Source organism: Suncus etruscus, chromosome 1 (genome assembly GCF_024139225.1).
Source record: "Suncus etruscus isolate mSunEtr1 chromosome 1, mSunEtr1.pri.cur, whole genome shotgun sequence".
Classification (NCBI taxonomy): Eukaryota; Metazoa; Chordata; class Mammalia; order Eulipotyphla; family Soricidae; genus Suncus; species Suncus etruscus.
This window is the reverse complement of record NC_064848.1, coordinates 164474112-164492937: the sequence shown is the minus strand read 5'-3', so window position 1 is coordinate 164492937 and position 18826 is coordinate 164474112. Positions and strand designations below refer to the sequence as shown.

At 45.5% G+C, this 18826-nt stretch overlaps 1 protein-coding gene across 1 annotated transcript in view; it reads left to right on the top strand.

The window, feature by feature from the left end:
• PIGS (phosphatidylinositol glycan anchor biosynthesis class S) overlaps nucleotides 1–18615 on the top strand; it is a 1033024-nt gene extending 1014409 nt beyond the window's left edge. The window contains exon 13 of the transcript XR_007494849.1: nucleotides 18598–18615. The gene's annotated coding sequence lies outside the window, so the exon portion shown is untranslated. The remainder of the gene's footprint in view (nucleotides 1–18597) is intronic.
• Nucleotides 18616–18826: the final 211 nt, after the last annotated feature.

Genomic DNA, 18826 nt, shown 5'->3' with positions numbered 1-18826 from the left:
GCTTTTATATGTCTCTTTGGTATATGTTTCTCTGCATACTTTCCCACCTCCGACCTTTCAGGTAAGGGTTATTCAGCTGTTTGGAACTGAATAAATAAGAGAAAAGCTGGGAAGAGAGGGTCCTTTGCAGCAGGCTAGCTAGCCCTAGAGTTTGGAGCAGCTGGCAGGTTGGCAAAAGATTTTGTGTCCGACCTTCTTGCCTCTTATTACCCTCTTGTCTGTGTGGATTATTTACTATGGATCTATACAACTGAAACTGCTTCCAGTTGGACAGGGGAATGGAAATTGCCTTTCCTTTCTGGAAGCTCGAGGATGGGGGGGATCAAACCTCTACCAATCTCCAAGAAAACGTGACCCTTCACAACTCTAAGGGCTTTTCAGCAACTAATTACTAATTACTCAGGTCCCGACACCAGCCCAACAAAGTCAAAGTCAGTACTGTGATTATCTTCTTGATGCAAGCAGGGAACAGTACCGCCTGTGGAATACAAATATTGCATATGCCTTCTCCAAATTCAGCTCAGCAATTCTCTTGAATCTTCTTTGGATCATCTTTTTGATACTAAACATTTATTGAGGGAAAATTAGTTGGGTGTTGTGATCAGGGCTTAAATACAGACATGAAAGGTAATGTTTACAAGAAGACTAGCACTGACAAGCATGATGCTGACCCTCCCAGATTTTACTTCTTCCATCTTAATCTTGGACTTTTCAAACTCCAGAATAAAGCTTGGTTGTCTACATTTTATTTATTTATTTATTTATTTATTTATTTATTTATTTATTTATTTATTTATTTATTTTTGGTTTTTGGGCCACACCCACGGTGCTCAGGGGTTACTCCTGGCTGTCTGCTCAGAAATAGCTCCTGGCAGGCACGGGGGACCATATGGGACACTGGGATTCGAACCAACCACCTTTGGTCCTGGATCGGCTGCTTGCAAGGCAAACTCCGCTGTGCTATCTCTCCGGGCCCGGTTGTCTACATTATTAAATCTTTTGTATTTTTGTGAACTAAGACATAAGCGCTTACATATAGCACTTGGCTATACTTTGGGGGCGATGGGGCTTATTTGTTTGCCTGTATTTTTGTTTTGAAGTCACATGCAGTGATGCTCAGGGGTTATTCCTGCTCTTCACTCAGGAATTGCTCACAGTAGTGCTCAGGGGACCATATTCCCTATTCACAAAAATGACTTTGTACTGTATTTTACTTTATCAAAGAAATCTGGGGTTGGAGAGATAGCACAGTGGTAGGGTGTTTGCCTTGCACGCAGCCACCTGGGACTGACCAGAGTTTGATCCCCAGCATCTCATTCGGTCCCCTGAACCTGCCAGCAGAGATTTCTGAGCACAGAGCCAGGAGTAACCCCTGAGTGCCGCTGGGTGTGGTGCAAAAGCCAAAATAAATAAATGTTTAAAAACGAAAAAAGAGGAACAGGAGAGATAGCACAACAGTGGCGCATTTGCATTGTAAGCGCTGACCCCGGACCAATGAAGGTTCGAATCCTGGCATCCCATATGGTCCCCTGAGCCTGCCAGGAGTGATTTCTGAGCAGAGAGCCAGGAGTAACCCCTGAGTGTCGCTGGTTGTGGCCCAAAAACCAAACCAAAACAAACAAACAAAAATAAATAAATAAATAAATAAATAAATAAATAAATAAATAAAAGAAATCCTTACCTTGAACCTAAGAGAGTCTCTCTTTCCTAGGTGTTTGAGGTTATTTTGGGGATATGTCTGCAAGGAAAGCCCCTGTAATACTTAGTTTTTGCTTGCTTGCAAGTTTCTATGACGGAAACAGTGGACATAGTTTGGTTCCTACCATGAAGGGATGTGCCAGATCACAATGAAAATGTACTGCAAGGAAGAAGAGAGTAGAAAAGGGAATCCCCTATAATTAAGGAAGATAGGGTCTGGAGCAATAACAGCACATCGAGATGGTTTTTGTCTTGCATGTGACCAACCCAGGTTTGATATCAGCATCCCAGATGGTCCTCTGGGATGCATCTTCAGAAATAATTCCTGAGCACAGAACAAGGAGTAAACCCTGAATGCTGCCCAGTGAGACACAAATACCAAAAATAAATAAATAAAAGAAAGTCAAAGACTGATGACTCCAAGTGCTGGGTAGATAGAATACTATACAACTATACAACAAAAATGAATGGATTAGGTATGTGACAACAGGAATATTTGATGGGGAGTGAAAGACAAGAAAATGCAAGAAAATATACAACATGACCTGTACTATTATGTAAAATTTAAGGACAGGGGAGATTAATTTCTTTTTTTTTTTTTTTTTTTTGTGGTTTTTGGGTCACACCCGGCAGTGCTCAGGGGTTATTCCTGGCTCCAGGCTCAGAAATTGCTCCTGGCAGGCACAGGGGGACCATATGGGACGCCGGGATTCGAACCGATGATCTCCTGCATGAAAGGCAAACGCCTTACCTCCATGCTATCTCTCCGGCCCCTAATTTCTAATGATAGAATTCAGAACAGTGGTTGCCTCAGGTGAGTGGGTGGTAGACTGGAATAAACACATGGGAACTTTCTGTGGTGATATGTGTTATCTGTCTTGATTTGAATAATATTTACACTTGCTGATACTTTAAGATACAGAAGTAAGGTATTTATTGCATGTGGCTGAACCCTGACACCATAGGCCCCCAAGTGACACCATAAATGATCCCTGAGCATAGAGTTAAGATACCTTGGGCACAACTGGGTGGAGCCCTCAAAAAAAATTCTAAGAGGGTATTTAATATCATATACAGATATCCCAAAATAGGAAGGAGGACACAGCAGGTCAGGTGCCAGGCAACCACCTTTTCCAAACCAGAGATTTGTCCTTATTTTAATAGGAATTATAAACCCCCTTGGGAATCTGATAACTGGATACTTTTCCCAGAAAAAAAAAAAAAACATTTTCAGGAGAATTGAGAAAGTTCTAGAGCTGGGGGTGGGGGGTGAGAGGTTATAGCTCAGGGGTTAGAGCAATTGCTCTGCATGTGTGAAGCCTAAGGTTCAATTCCATAACAACACAAAAAAAGTAAAATAGGGGCTGGAGAGATCACATGGAGGTAGGGTGTTTGCCTTGCATGCAGAAGGATGGTGGTTCGAATCCTGGCATCCCATATGCTCCCCAGAGCCTGCCAGGAGCGATTTCTGGTTTTTTTTTTTTTTTTTTTGGTTTTTGGGCCACACCCGGTAAAGCTCAGGGGTTACTTCTGGCTATGGACTCAGAAGTTGCTCCTGGCTTGGGGGACCATATGGGACACCGGGGGATGGAACCGCGGTCCGTCCAAGGCTAGCGTAGGCAAGGCAGGCACCTTACCTTTAGCGCCACCGCCCGGCCCCAGGAGCGATTTCTGAACATAGAGCCAGGAGTAACCCCTGAGCGCTGCTGGGTGTGACCCAAAAACAAACAAACAAAAAAATTAAAATAAAAAAAATGTAGAGAGTGCCCACATGCCACAAGAGCTGATCACAGCCAGAGTAAACTACCTCAGAATTTTTGGAGGCTACAAGAATACAGGCCTTCTGTTTTTTTCAGTCTTTGTTATATTTCTTGAGACATCTGATGCTTTTTTCTTTTTCAATCCCAGAATGATTGGGAGGTGTCTCTCCCCTTAATTACAGAGGAGGGCGTGGAGGGAGAAGAAAGACCCAGTGGTAAATGGAGCCTAGGGCTCGTCTGGGAGAAAGGAGATGAAAAGAATAGCTTGAATCTTGTGTTTTGCCAGGAGAAGGAACACGGTGTCCTCATGCTTAAGGCTTGTTCTAAACTTAGCCAGCTCCCATGGTTCCAAAGTTGGCAAAACGAGCTCCCGCCATCCTAATAAACACCGTGGAGCCATGACTCACTGAGACAGCCATCGTATGCAGGATGAGGCTGCTTCTCACCAGGCAGAAGGGGCTTTGGGTGGGTGGATGGTGATGTCCAATATAGGGGTGAGGAACCTCTGAGTCCCAGACTGTCCAGAAGAGTCATAGATAGGGGCCGGAGAGATAGCATGGAGGTAAGGCATTTGCCTTGCAATGCAGAAGGTCAGTGTTTCGAATACCGGCATCCCATATGGTCCCCTGAGTCTGCCAGAAGCGATTTCTGAGCATAGAGCAGGAGTAACCCCAGAGCAATGCCGGGTGTGACCCAAAAACCAGAAGAGTCATAGAGCCCTACCAAGGCTAGAACCCTACACATTTGTTTGTTTGATATTTTTGGTGGGGGGTAGAAGTGAGGACTTAAAAATAATTTTATCTTTTTAGCTCTAGAGATCAGATTTAGGGCTCCTCTATGTGAGGCATGCACACTAATTCTAAGCTATAAGCCTGGTCCAGAACCCATTTTACCAACTCCCAGAAGGAAAGGAAGGCTTGGGGGAGTAGTGGCAAGGGAAGAGCTGGCAAGAGCATGAGTAGGGGAGTGGGGACAAAAAGAGGTTCCTCTGCTGGGGTCTTACACTCATCAGCACATGGAACAAGAGAGATAGTGAGACCAGAGAGATACACCTAGGGTACGGTGCTTGCCCTGCATGTGGCTAACCCAGGTTAGATCCCTGGCATCCCATATGGTCTCTGAGCACTGCCAGGATTACAGGAATGAGCCCCGAGCACTACCCCACCCCCAAAAAAGAAAAAAAGATACTGATGGTAATCCCCATATGCATATATACAGGGAGAACGGCTTTCCTGCATGCCACCAGTCCTTCTGCTCCATGATCTCACAAACCTGGACATGAATAGAAGGAGGGTTCTTGAAGGAAAAACAGGTGATGCTCCTCTGATGCTGTGGTCAGACTGGCTGGAGGCCTGAGCTCAGGTCTGGGTGTTGCCCCTGTGCAGGACAGGGGACTTGAGGTTCACCACTGAATGGGAATGATGAGACACATGGGCATGATCCTCAAATCTGAAGAGTTGGGGGTCTTCCTGTTGGGCCAGGAGCACCTTCAAGTCTGGGGAACCTGCAAGAGAGGCAGACACTTGCTGGGCTGTATAGGGAACCAGGCACTCAGGGCCCATTTGCAGAAGGCAGGAAGTGTATTGGTGTGAGCCCAGAGTGAAAGCTTAGGAAAGGAAGTGGCTGGACTTCTGACAGTAGAAGCTCTGAGGGGACGAGAGGCCAAGTCACATGACGTGGACCAGGGAGCTGAGGGGCAGGGAGGCCAGGCAGTAGAACAGGCAGGATATGACCCAAACAAGGCCAGGGCAAGTGTGCTCTGAGTGGGGAGGTGAGAGGGCCCAGTGTAAGGCTTGATGCTTTGATCCCATGATGCTCTGGGAGAGAACTAGAGTCATGCAAGAGGCTTGCACAATGTGAGACTTCTCATTCTCTGGCCACAGCCACAGCCATAGCAGTGAAGGGGCTGGCAGTGAGTCCTGGACCTGTCTGCTTTGAGTTGCTCTGCTCAATGGAGTCAGGCATGAACCATCCTTCCTTGGATTCTTCCTGAAGCCTGTTGACAGAGAAGAGCCTCTATCTATTCCTGCTTTCCTGGCGAGAAGGTGCAGGGTGGTAGAGGGGAAAGGTAGGGAGAGGGCAAGTCAGCCCCAGACTTTAAGGTCACATGCGGAAAGACAGCAGAGCTAGAAATGAAATCCACATCTGCTCCTTTCTGAGCCTCAGTCTGCCCCATCTGCTTTCCCAACTGGTGTCCTGGTTGGAGCTATTCTGGGCTGGGTCCCCCAACCCCCAGCACAGAGGGAGCCTACGGGACAGCTGCTCTGGAGGCAGTCTCCCGGGATGGTGAAAGAGCACCCCAGGGCCTGGCATGAGCGCATGTCCCACACAGACTTACCTAGTCCTGCTAAGAAGGTGGGAAGGTGGCTGATTAATTCTGACTTTCAGGGAATTCAGGTCAACCTCCTTCAAGAGTCATAGGTGACCCAGGTCCTCCAGACCACCAGAGGGACCCAGTTGACCTGAGTTAATCTTTGTTTCCTAGAGAAGTTCCTTGAAAGGTCATTTCTGAAAGTAAAATGGGGGCTGGAGCAAAACAGGTAAGGCACTTGCCTTGCATATGGCTGAGCTGGCCCCAATCCTTGGCACCCAATATGGTCTCCTGAGCCCCACCAGAAATGACCCCTGAGATCAGAGCCAGGAATTAGCTCTGAGCACTGCTAGATGAGGCCCATTCAAGGTGGCTTTCAGCCCTTCACCCTGCAGCTCCCCATCTGCCCTAGCTGTGGAGAGGTATCTTGGCCACATTCTCTTGACCTGTCTTGAATGGCATCATATAAAATATCCTTCTTGTCTGACTCCTCCTCTGAGCATGTTTGCTAGGTCCAGCCATGACCTAGCATGGGTCACCCTTTGTACCTTTATGCAGCTGAATAATAGCACTTTTTCTTCTGTATTCAGTAGTTAATTCAGTTACTTTTATCTGTTGACTATTATAATGGAGAAAACGTTTTACATGCATATATCTGTGAAATAATGCCAGACCTGGTCTTTCCAGATTTTCACAATAGCCTAGTATATTAAGGGTTTTTATATACCCTCTAATAAAAATAACTCTTTTTTGGGGAAAGGGATTGTCAAAGATCACATAAATCCATAGCCTCACAAGGCATGTTTTCAACCACTGAGCAATATTTCTAGCCCAAGGACATTTATCACTACTTTCTCAAAACTTCCCAGATTTCTCACAGAGAATACTCAGGAATTTACCAAAATGTACACTTAGAAAAAAATAGTGATTTGGCTAAAGAAAACAGCTAACTTTGATCCCCAACTGAAAGAAAATGGGCTACAAAATAAAAATATTCTCATTCCTGCCTCAGGCCGCAGCCACTAGCATGACTGTTCTATAAGCAGAAAATGGGTGAGTGCTGAGAACTCCAGGCGATGGGGAAACTTTGCCAAGCCATCAGTCACTAAACATGTCCAGTTTGAGTCCCTGTGGGGCCAAAGACAAGGCTTTCAGACATTTATGACCACAGAAAGGAATGCATCTTAATTCCTGACACAGTGTTACAACACACACCCCACAGAAAGTATGTGATATGAAATGGTCCTCCTAACTGTAAAGACTTCTGTTATCATTTTGTCCTTTTCTGCTCAAAATGAAGATTGTTATTTTTTTTATTTATTTACTTTTGGTTTTTGGTTTTTGGGTCACACCCGGCAGCGCTCAGGGGTTACTCCTGGCTCTATATTCAGGAATCGCTCCTGACAGGCATGGGGGACCTTATGGGATGCTGGGATTAGAATCGCCGTCATTCTGCATGCAAGGCAAATGCCTTATCTCCATGCTATTTCTCCAGCCCTGAAGATTGTTCTTAACCCATTCAGTTGGTTATAGAGATCATTGATGGATCATAATTTGCAACATAAAAATCATTAACCTGGGCCAGAGTGATACAGTGCAGAGGACACTTGCCTTGCAATACAACTGAACAAAATTCTATTCTCTGTACTAGATGTGGTCCATTGAGCACCACTAGGAGTTATCCCTAAGCACAGATCCATAAGTAAGTCCTTAGTACCTCCAGGTGTGACCCCAAACAATAACAAAGCAGTAAGCTTAGAATTTGAGTCAAAGTGGTAGCACAGTGGTAGGGCATTTGCCTTGCATGCAGCTGACCCAAACCTGACGCGAGTTTGATCCCTAGCATTTCTTTCTTTCTTTTTTTTTTTTCTTTTTTCTTTTTTTTTAGTTTTTGGGCCACACCCGGCGGTACTCAGGGATTACTCCTGGCTGTCTGCTCAGAAATAGCTCCTGGCAGGCACGGGGGACCATATGGGACACCGGGATTCGAACCAACCACCTTTGGTTCCAGATCGGCTGCTTGCAAGGCAAACGCCGCTGTGCTATCTCTCCGGGCCCCGATCCCAAGCATTTCATAAAGTTCCCTGAGCCTGCCAGGAGCAATTTCTGAGCGCAGAGCCACTGGGTGTGGCCAAAAATAAACAAACAAACAAAAAAAACAACAAAAAAAGAACTTGAGAATAGTATGGCAAATGCTTGCACATGGTTAATCCAGGTTTGATCCACAGCATCCCAATGGTTGGCTAAGCACCATCAAGAGAAATCACTGACTAAAGAGCCAGGAATAAGCATTGAGCACCACCAGGAATGGCTCAACCCTTTTCCCCTACTTTGGATATACAAATTGCCAACAAGAGGGGCTGGAGAGATGGCATGGAGGTAGGTGTTTGCTTTTCATGCAGAAAGTCATCAGTTCGAATCCTGCTTCCCATATGGTCCCCCGTGCCTGCCAGGAGCAATTTCTGAGCATGGAGCCAGGAGTTTCCCCTGAGCACTGCCGAGTGTGACCCAAAAACCACACACACACACACACACACACACACACACACACACACACACACACACACACACACACACAAAGCAAAACAAATTGCCAACAAGCAACACTTGTTATCAGGACATGAAAAACTACCACACATCCAGGAGAGTGTCAAAAGTACTGGCAGAATCATGTGTTGGAGAGGATATAGATTGACTGCAGTGTTCACACAGAGTCAGTAGAAATGCAAAATATTGTACCCACTTTGGAAAACAGTATGACAGTCTTCTATAAATTAAATTAAGTTTTTACTGAGCTAGCAATTATACTACTAGATGTTTATCCCCCCCTTCCAAATTAATACAGAGCCTGTAGCAATAGTATTGTGGAAGGGTACTTACCTTGCACATGGCCAACCAAAGTTTGATCCCTAGCATCCCATACAGTTCCCCCAAACTCACCAGGAGTAATTTTTTATTGTAGAGCAAGGAGTAACCCCTAAACATCATTGGGTATGACCCTAAACCACACACAAACATTAAAATATGTGTCTAAATAAAGAGTAGCATGTAAATAAATGGTCATAGCACCATTTTTAAACACAAATGCCCATCAATAAATGAATGAGTAAAAAATTGTAGTCTAGTCATACTAAGGAACATTACTCAGGAATGAAAATTACAAATACCTAGAACATGAAATATATGAATCTCAAAAACAATGAAATAAGTCAAGTATGATAGATCACACTGTATAATTATATTTCTGTAAAATGCTGGTAAAAAAAAAAAACTATTATAACATGATGTGAGACAATGACTGCTGGTCATAGACTAGAAGGATACAGACTGCAGCAGAACTCAAGGAAAGTTTCAGGATAGTGGTGATATATTTATAATGGTATACGATGGCCAAATTCACCAAACTCTACACCAGAAAGGCATGAACTTTATAATACGTGCATGACACTTCAATAAGACTATGTCCTGGGCGGGAGAGATAGCATGGAGTTTGCCTTGCATGCGGAAGGATAGTGGTTCGAATCCCAGCAACCCATATGGTCCCCGAGCCTTCCAGGAGCGATTTCTGTGTGTAGAGCCAGGAATAACTCCTGAGCGTTGCCGGGTGTGACCCAAAAACCAAAACCAATCGAACAAACAAAAAAGATTATATCCTGAGATTTTTCTTTTTTACTTTTGTGTGTGTGTGTGTGTGTGTGTGTGTGTGTGTGGTTTTTTGGATCACACCCGGCAGTGCTCAGGGGGTACTCCTGGCTCTATGTTCAGAAATCGCCCCTGGCAGGCACAGGGGACCATATGGGATGCTGGGATTCGAACCACCGTCCTTCTGCATGAAAGGCAAATGCCTTACCTCCATGCTATCTCTCTGGCCCCTAACTTATTTTTTTTGGGGGGGCCACACCTGCTTGATGCTCAGGGGTTACTCCTGGCTAAGTGCTCAGAAATTGCCCCTGGCTTGGGGGTACCATATGGGACACAGGGGGATAGAATCACAGTCCTTTGTTGGCTAGCACTTGCAAGGCTGACACCTTACCTCTAGTGCCACCTCTCCGGCCCCTCCCTAACTTATTTTTAATTAACAATTTTTATTTGTTTTTGGGCCACACTTGGTGGCACTCAGTGGTTACTCGTGGCTCTGTGTTCAGAAATTAGTTCAGGCTAGCTCCAGGGACCATATGGGATGCTGGGAATCAAAGCTGGGTTGACTACATGCAAGGCAAACACCCTACCCTCCCAGGGGTCCTCAAACTTTTTAAACAGGGGGCCAGTTCACTGTCCCTCAGACCATTGGAGGGTCTGACTATAGTAAAAACAAAACTTATGAACGAATTCTTATGCACACTGCATATATCTTATTTTGCAATGAAGACACAAAACAGATACAAATACAATATGTGGCCTGTGGGCCATAGTTTGAGGACCACTGCCGGCTGTTGCTCTGATCCTAATTAATAAAGTTTGTTTGTTTTTTTTTTGTTTTTTGGGTCATACCCATTTGATGCTCAGGGGTTACTCCTGGCTAAGTGCTCAGAAATTGCACCTGGCTTGGGGGGACCACATGGGACGCCGGGGGATCGAACCACGGCCCTTCCTTGGCTAGTGCTTGCAAGACAGACACCTTACCTCTAGCGCCACCTCAATTAATAAAGTTTTTAATTGAATCACCATGAGATACAAATCACCCCAGTTACAAATTTGTTCATTATTGAATTGCAGTCATACAATGCTCCAACATCCATCCCTTTATCAGCTCACATTTCTTGCCACCAAAGTCCCAAGTTCCCATCCAGTCTTCCACTACCCTCCCCATGCCTCTATGCCAGATTGAGATATTTTTTATTTGTTTGTTTTTCAACTATACACAGTTTTGTTCAGGACTTACTCCTGGCTCTGTACTCAGGGATAGCTCCTGGTGGGCTTGGGAGACCACATAGGATACTGAAAATTGATCCCAGCTCAGCTGCATGTAAGGCAAACACTTTACCCACCATATTATCACTCTTGCTAAGAAACCTGCTTCAGGAAGAAGCATCAAGGGAGAGAAAAATGGAAAACAGAGATAGGTCCAGAGCAGACCTGTATGTCAGGTGATGAGGGGATTTGCACTGAGCCAAGAGCTACATGGAAATCAAAGGGTTTTGATCTGAGGCACATCATACTCCATGTATATGTGTGCTGTGTGTTGTATGTGCTGTGTGAATGTGTGTTGTGTGTAATGTGTATATGTGTATAGTGCTGGAGATCAAGTTCAGTGCTTCTTCAGTGTTTGTGTCTAGAAGAGCAATCTACTCAGGTACCTGTGGAGACATTTGGCTGGAATGAGGGACAGAAGAAGCAGACCCCAGTGAAGCCCACACTATGAGGAATAAAGGAGGAGAGAGGGCTTTGCCCTGAGGTACCCAATTCTGGATCCCTGGGGTAACACATGATGCAGGGAAGGGTAGAGATGGGGACACTAGGCTGTAGGAATCCCTCACAAACCACCTGGCACTGGGAGATCAGTACCATCTTCTGGCAATCTTTCTGCCCTCCCTCATGCGTGGACCAACAGTTACTTCAATTTCCTTGTCAGCTTACTTCCTGCCTTTTAAGGAGCCTGACAAGAGGCCCCACTCCTTCCCAGCCAGTGGGGGGTGCAGCAGGGAGAGGCTGCTGGTAAATTCACCCGGGAGAAGCCCAGACACAGTTAGGCTCTGAAAGCCAGTGGGCACCACCCCCTCATTTGGTGGATGAGTGGAAACCTGGCTTTAGGGCTGGAGCATGAGTACAGCGGTTAGAATGTTCGCCTTGTGCATTGGTCATGAATTCAAATCTTCAGTGTTCCAACACAATGAGCATCATCTACACCATAAGTGGTGGAATTGTTGAAACACTGTATGTCTGGGCCCGGAGAGATAGCACAGCGGCGTTTGCCTTGCAAACAGCCGATCCAGGACCAAAGGTGGTTGGTTCGAATCCCAGTGTCCCATATGGTCCCCCGTGCCTGCCAGGAGCTATTTCTGAGCAGATAGCCAGGAGTAACCCCTGAGCACTGCCGGGTGTGACCCAAAAACCAAAAAAAAAAAAAAAGAAACACTATATGTCTGAATCTAAATTATAAATAACTACAAATTATTGTATCCTAATATAATGTGTGTTTGTTTATGGGCCACATCTGGCAGTGCTCATGGCTTACTCCTGGCTTTGCTCTCAAGAATCACTCCTGGCAGAAACTTGGAGACCATTATGGGGTTCTGAGGATTACACCCAAGTAGAGTACATAAGACAAGAATCCTACCTTGTTATACAAATGCTCCAACACATAAAAACTTTTATTTATACTATTTAGGTTTGGGGTTTTTTTTTTTTTTTGAGCCCTCCATTTGCAATGCTCAGAGGTCACTCCTGGCTCTGACTTCAGGAACTCTGGTGGGTTTGGGGGACCAGATGTGCTGTCAAGGATTAGAACCCTATGTTGGGCCTGTGCTAGGCATGTACCCTATCTGCTATACTACTGCTCAGACCCCCATGTTTTTCTCTAAGTGGGATCATCATTGCCAGATCTGTAAGCAGTCATTGGTCATCAAAACAATGTCACCATTGGTAAAAAAAAGAAAAGAGAGTAATAAAAACTTAAATTAAAATGAAACAAAGAGGCCAGAACAATAATACAGTGAATAGGGAAGTTGTCCTGCATGCTGCTGATCTTTTCTCTCTCTCCTTCCCTCCCTCCCTCTCTCTACCTTCTTTTCTCTCCCTGTCTCTCTCTGTCTCTCTGTTTCTCCCTCTCTCTCACTGCTGGGGGTGATGGATCTGACCTGCAAAACTTCTGCCTAATTCCAGCCCAGTCACTACTTCCCCTCTTTGCCCTCATGGCCTGTTTCCCAGCCCAGAAGCAAACTGGACTCTTGTTCATGTCCAGCATTTATATTCCAGCTATTTATAACCCTAGCTCAGAGCAGCAGTGGCTGAGGATGACTGGGTGGGGACAAAGCTAACCTCCCATTACGTGGAAAGCCCAAGAGGCCCTGGTACCCATCTGAGCATTTCATTTCCAGCTCTTGAGCATCCTTTGTGCATGAGAGGTGTTGAGGAAAGCTGCCAGGTCATTGCAACACAAGGCTGACCAGAAATCTAAGATTTGCCATCTCTGTGCTGTGTACCCTTGGGCAAGTGACTTGTCCTCTCTGAATTTTCTGTTCTTTCCTTATAAAATATAGAGGTCAGACTCATGGAAAATTCCTCTCAGACCTGATAAAATGTGTGAGGAGCTCTCACAGCAAAGCGATTGGCCCCACAGCCAATGTCTGTCCTACTCCATATTTTTTTTGTTCTAGGTCACATCTGGTAGTGCTCAGTGCTTTGCACTAAGTAATCACCCCTGGAGGGCTCAAGGACCATATGAGGTGTCAGATCTGGATATGCCAACTACTCACAAGGCCTGCTGCACTATTGCTCCAGTCTGATGCTTGTCTTTCTTTTACCTTCTCCTAAGCATCATTTCCTGGATCACAGAGGCCACAGGATCTGAAGCCCAAATTCTTGTGTTTTATCCAAGGTTTTCCTTTGAAAAAAAAATCAACTTACTAAGGGACATCTTGGTTTTCATCTAGCTGGTGGGGACACCTACAGAAAAGGCCTGACTGGGAACTGCAGGCCTATGCCTATTGGTCCAGGACAGCAGCAGTCTTAGCTAGAACCGGGGTGCCATATTGGAAGCCAAGCCTTCGAGGGTGGATCGGAGGAGCCTGAGTCTGCATGAGGAACTCTGAGGTCCCAGGAGAAAATGTGTCTGAGGAGGATTGAGGCTGGGTTGACCCTAAGACATCCCCACTCTCTGCCTCCTCAGAGGGTACAGAGCAACAGCAGCACTGATACTCGCACCCTCCCATATAAGGATTCCCATTATCACAACCTAATTTTTTTTCTCTACTGCTCCCTCACAGTCCCTAAGTCATTTTTACTTACCAAACAACAACAAATAACAACAAAAATAGGTATTGTTGGGGTCAAGAATGTAGCGCAGCAGCACAGCAGCAGAGTGCTTGCCTTGTATGTGAGAGGCCCTGGTTTGGATCTCCTGCACCCAGAGACCAGCATGATGCTGGGTGGAAAAATCCAGACATGTGGGAAGGGCAGGGGGGACGAGAGCTGGGGTGGGACCAGCTATCCCCAGGGGGACAGGACTCAATTGCTTTTGCAGTGCAACCTGGTGGTCTAGGAAGACTGTCTGGTCTAGGGTGAAAGGTAAAGTAAATTCACTTTCTCATTATAGGCAATGAGCAGGGGAATTGTATTTGGGTAAGAAGGAGAAATTTTTTTTTTTTTTTTTTTTTTTTTTTTGTGTTTTTTGGGTCACACCCAGCAGTGCTCAGGAGTTATTCCTGGCTCCAGGCTCAGAAATTGCTCCTGGCAGGCACGGGGGACCATATGGGGCGCCGGGATTCGAACCGATGACCTCCTGCATGAAAGGAAAACGCCTTACCTCCATGCTATCTCTCCGGCCCCAAGAAGGAGAAATTTAAAATGTTGAATGGGGCCAGAGAGATAGCAGTGATAGGGTGTTTGCCTTGCATACAGCCAACCCAGGATAGAGAGCAGTTCGATTCCTGGTAGTTCTATTCTTAGTTCTATTCCCATATGGTCTCCCAAGCCTGCTGGGAGCAATTTCTGAGCACAGAGCCAGGAGTAACCCCTGAGCGCCGCCGGGTGTGCCCCCCCCAAAAAAGAAAAGAATTAAACAAAATGTTGTGGTATTTATTTTGTTTGTGTGGTTTTGTTTTACTTTATTTGCAACACCCAGTGATGCTCAGGAATTACTCCTGGATCCATACTCAGAAATTACTCCTGGCAGGCTTAGGGATCATATGGGATGTTGGAGATTGAATCTGGGTTGGCTCATGCAAAATAAATGCCCTACCTACTGTGCTATTACTTCGGCCCCTGTTGAAGTATTTTTAAATATCAAAAAAGAAAGTGGGGGGGGGGAGAAAGGGAGGCCAGATGATAGCACAGTGGGGAAGGCATTTACCTTTCAGGTGGGTGACCTGGGTTCAGTCTCCAGAATCCCATATGGTCCCCCTGAGCACTCCCAGAAATGACCAGAGTGTAGAAACAAGAGTAACCCCAGAGCACCACTGGGTGTGGCAAAATAAATAAATAAGTAAGTAAGTAAATAAATAAATAAATGAATAAATGAATGAATAAAAAGGGATCAGAGAGCTAGTCTAGAGTATCCTTACTTTCCATCTAGCTGCTCTGGGTTCCATCCTTGGCACCACATATAGTCCCCAGAACACAGAGCATGGGAAATCAAGAAACTGATTTCTGAGGAACTGGTGTGTTTAGTACTGGCTGTTGGCTGCCCTGTAGTCCCAATCCAGCAGCTGAAACATGTCTGCAGCTGCTATACATATGTTTCCTGTCTTGTCCCTACTCACCAGCCTGCTCCCACTCTTTCTTCTTCCCCTTCTCCCTTCAATCTTCCAACCTGCCTCCTTCCTGATCCTCCCTAAGGCCCCCAGTCTCAAAGGAGTGAGCCTGCCCCAGGTCATCCTGCAGGGGTCCCAACATTTCATTGGTGATATGGTCCCCAATCCAAGGACAAAGATGACCCAAGAAGTCTGTGGCAGCAGGAGAAACACCCCTGAGGGGACAGACCTTTCCTCGGGTCCTGGCCCTAGACCATGCTAACTGCCCTCTGGTGAAAGTGCCTCATGACACCCGGACATCAGGGCAGGGAAACCCAGCCCAAATCAGTGAATGGGCTGACTGAGTGTCCAGGCAGTGGCTTCACTTCATCTCCATCCATCCCTGGAGATCAGTGACACTGTTTTCCACCATTTTGTTTTTGTTTTTGTTTTGTTATTTTCTGGAGTCACACCAGCAGTGCTCACAGAATTAACAAGGTTATGACTGGTTCTGTTACTCTGAACTTGCTCCTGGCAGGCTCAGGGGATCATATGAGATTCTGGGGATCGAACCCAGTCAGCCCAATGCAAGGTGCCTAACTTGCTATGCTATTGGTCAGGCCATGTTTCCCACCACTTTGGTTTGTTTTGTTTTCTGGGCCCATGCCTGGCAGTGCTCAGGGGCTGCCTACTCCTGGTTTGGTGCTTGAGGATCACAACTGGAGGTGCTCCAGGGGACCATGCAGTGATAGGGATTGAATTTGGGCCTCATAATAGCCCTTTGAGTTCTCTCTCCATAGCTGCTCCCCTAATTTTACAGAAGAAAATACGGATACTAACTTGCCATGAACACACAGAATGGCCAGAGGCAGAATTGGAGCAAGCACAGAGCCTCTCTTCAAAGCCTTTAGGCATCCAAAGCCTTTATCCACTCTCTTCTTTTCTTTTCTTTTCTTTTCTCTTCTTTTCTTTTCTTTTCTTTTCTTTTCTTTTCTTTTCTTTTCTTTTCTTTTCTTTCTCTTCTCTTCTCTTCCTCTTTCTCTTCTCTTCTCTTCTCTTCTCTTTCTTCTCTTCTCTCTTCTTCTCTTTTCTTTTCTTTTCTTTTCCCCAATCAAACCTGGTGATGCTCAGAGCTATCTGCTTATGAATCACTCCTGGCAGGGCTCGGTAGATGAACCCAGACCCAGCTACATGCAAGGCAAGCAGCCTATCCACTGTACTATCTCTCAGGCTCTGTTAATTTTCTGTTTCTTTGTGGTTCTTGGAATGGAACTCAGGGCCCCCACATACAAGCTGGAGCTATACCCTCTGAGGCACAGCCCTGGATGACATGCCATCTATTGGTAAATAGACTCATTATTGTCACCTGAACAATAAATAATTCTGTGGCAAATAATAGGTGGAAGACAGAGCAACATAATGAAAAAGTGCAGGCAGTGCTCTGTGTATTGGTGTTAGTTCTAGTTAGTCAGTGGGGTTTCAATTTCTTACTGGGTGGTCTAGAGATTTTCTTGTTCTGCTTTGACTTGGTGGGGGGGGGTTTCTCTTCCACATAACAGTAAATATACTGGGCTGATCCTCCTATAGATAGCAATTCGTTTCTTTTCTTTCTTTTCTTTTTTTTTTTTTTTTTTGGTGGGGAGGACCATTACCCAGTGGTGCTCAGGGATTAACCCTGATACTGAGTTCAGGAACCACATCTGGCTGTGCTCAAGGACAATATAAGATTCCAGAAATCAGGGGACCGACAAGGTGGCGCTAGAGGTAAGGTGTCTGCCTTGCAAGCACTAGCCAAGGAAAGATCGTGACAGCAGTTTGATCCCCCGGCATCCCATATGGTCCCCCCAACCCAGGGGCTATTTCAAAGAGCTTAGCCAGGAGTAACTTACCCCTGAGCATCAAACGAGTGTGGCCTGAAAAACCAAAAAAAAAAAAAAAAAAAAAAAGATTTCAGAAATCAGGGGCCAGAGAGATAGCATAGCATGGAGGTAAGGTGCCTGCCTTTCATACAGAAGGTCATTGGTTCGAATCCCAGCATCCCATATGGTCCCCCAAGCCTGCCAGGAGCGATTTCTGAGCATGGAGCCAGGAGTAACCCCTGAGTGCTGCCGGGTGTGACTCCCCCCCCCAAAAAAAAAGATTCCAGAGATCAAACCAAAGTTGACAGCATGCAAGGCAAGCACCTTACACATTGTACTGTTGCTCCAGCCCAACAACTCGCTCTCTTTTTTTGTTCATACCTAGCAATGCTCAGGGATTACTCCTGGCTCTGTGCTCAGAAATCGCTCCTGGCAAGCTCAGGGGACCACATGGGATGTCAGGGATCAAACCAGATCCTTCCTGGGACGTCTGTGTGCAAGGCAAATGCCCTACTGCTTGCTGTGCTATCACTTTGGCCCAACCCAACAACTCCTAACAAAACAGATTCACAAACATATACACGTATATGCAATCTTGGGACACTGACAAGTAGGTGAAAGCAGTAGGCTGTAGGTTAGTTCCACTTGGATAGCGTAAATGACCTGGAGGAAATTATCCATTTTTTTATGGCTGATCCCCAAACCACTCATGCATGGAAATGACTCCAAATGAGAGGGAAAATAAACTGAGTTTGGGACTGCACCCAAAATCAGAGTTTGAGATTAATAAAATTGCTTACTGAAACGAGAAGAGAAGCACATTTTGATGCTAACACAATTCACAGCCCTCATGCAGAACATACACAATGTACAGAATACATTTCTACCTAGATGTCTTTTTAGACCATAGTGAAATTAAATATGAAATTAATAATAAAATGCTAGATCATCCCAGTATTTAGAGATTAAACAACACATTTGGAGAGGGAGCTACACCCAGAAGCACTCAGGGGTTACTCCTGGCTCTATACCCAGAAATTACTCCTGGCAGGTTCTGAGGACTATATTGGATGTCAAGGATCAAACCTGGGTTGGATTCATGTAAGGCAAATGCCTTACCCTCTGTGCTGTCACTCTAGCCTCTAAACAACACATTTTTTCTTTATTTTAACATTTAATAATTAATAATTTATTTATTTTGGTTTTTTTGGGCCACATCTGGTGACGCCCAGGGGTTACTCCTGCCTCTGTGCTCATAAATCACTCCTGGCATGCTCGGACCATATGGAATGCCGGGAACCAAACATGAGTCCACCCCAAATTGGCTGCTTGAAAGGCAAATGTCCCATCGCCTGTGCTTTCCCTCCTGCCCCCAACAACACATTTTAAAATGGCATGCAGATCAAAGAAGCTTCATAAGAAAATATTATTATTACTATAGTTTAGGTTACTGTTTTTATGGTTTTTGGTGTTGGGGTCATACCCAGCTGTGCTCAGGGGTTACTACTGGCTCTGCATTCAGAAATCTCTCCTGGCAGGCTCAGGGGACCATATGGAATGCCAGGGGTTTGCCCAGGTAGGCTGTGTGCAAGGCAAACATTCTACCTGCTGTTCTATCATTCTGGCCCCTAAGGTCATATATAAACAATAGTGTTAATGTTTTGTTTTGTTTTTTAATCCATTTTTTGGCAGGGGCCACCCGTAGCTATACTCAGAGCTTACTCCTGCTCTCTGCATTAAGGGATCACTCCTGGTACCATATGTGGTACTGGGATCTAATTCTTGTTGGCCACATGCCAGGCAAACATC